Raw genomic sequence first — 908 nt, 5'->3', positions numbered from 1 at the left:
AAACATATGCACAAAGACAGAATACCCTGTACCACAGTGTGGTGAAGGGTATAAAAATATTTTTTAAAAAACCCACTCCTCATATAGGCATTTGAAAAAATATTTTTCAAAAATTAAAGGACTTTGTAAAAATATTTTTTAATAAATTTACGCCTTATGTAGGCTTTTGAAACCAAATTTGTAAAAAAATCAAATATAGGCCTTTGGAAATTATTTTTAAAAAATCCATTAAAATATAAATATATTTAAAAATAAAATGCCGGCTTAAAATATTTTTGTAACCGCATTATGGTTCCGAATATTTTGTTGTTTTAATTTAATTCAAAATCAAATACCAAACTTTCCGTCTCCACTTTTAATTCCCTTCAAGTTCAATGACACCTTTCCTTTGTTAATCTTTAAAAAACAGATCACCATGTTAAGCCTTTGTCTTCACCTACCAATTTCTTACAGATTTTGTGACCACCTTTTTCGCTGGCCCCATTATTCATCGTCGCTTGCACCGTTGATTATTGTTATTTTTTTATTTGTTATCTTTAACAACAAAATTAAAACATTTTTTGTTGTAAATATGACCGAACGCCCGCCAACCAGCCTATTGCACTTTGTGCAGTGTTTTTGTTATCTCTCTCCATATATGATAAGCAACCAATATCGTTTTTTGTCATATCGATGTACTAAGAAATCCAGAAATCAATAAAAGAAATTATGAATTAGTGTGTGTGCATGTGTAGACAGCTTGTGCAATATCTCACATATGAAACAATGATAAGAAATATAATATTAATAATAACAATAACTATCGTCATAATAAAATCAGAAAAAAAAATAATTAGATCAATATTTATTTATATTGCCCTAGGCTTAGTATTTTTTGTAGAGGGGTGCAACGATATGTGCCAGCTTAT

Source organism: Musca vetustissima, unplaced genomic scaffold (assembly GCF_032173495.1).
Source record: "Musca vetustissima isolate MV318-11 ecotype Yass unplaced genomic scaffold, APGP_CSIRO_Mvet_v1 utg7628, whole genome shotgun sequence".
Taxonomy (NCBI): domain Eukaryota; kingdom Metazoa; phylum Arthropoda; class Insecta; order Diptera; family Muscidae; genus Musca; species Musca vetustissima.
Note: the sequence above shows the minus strand (reverse complement) of the source record.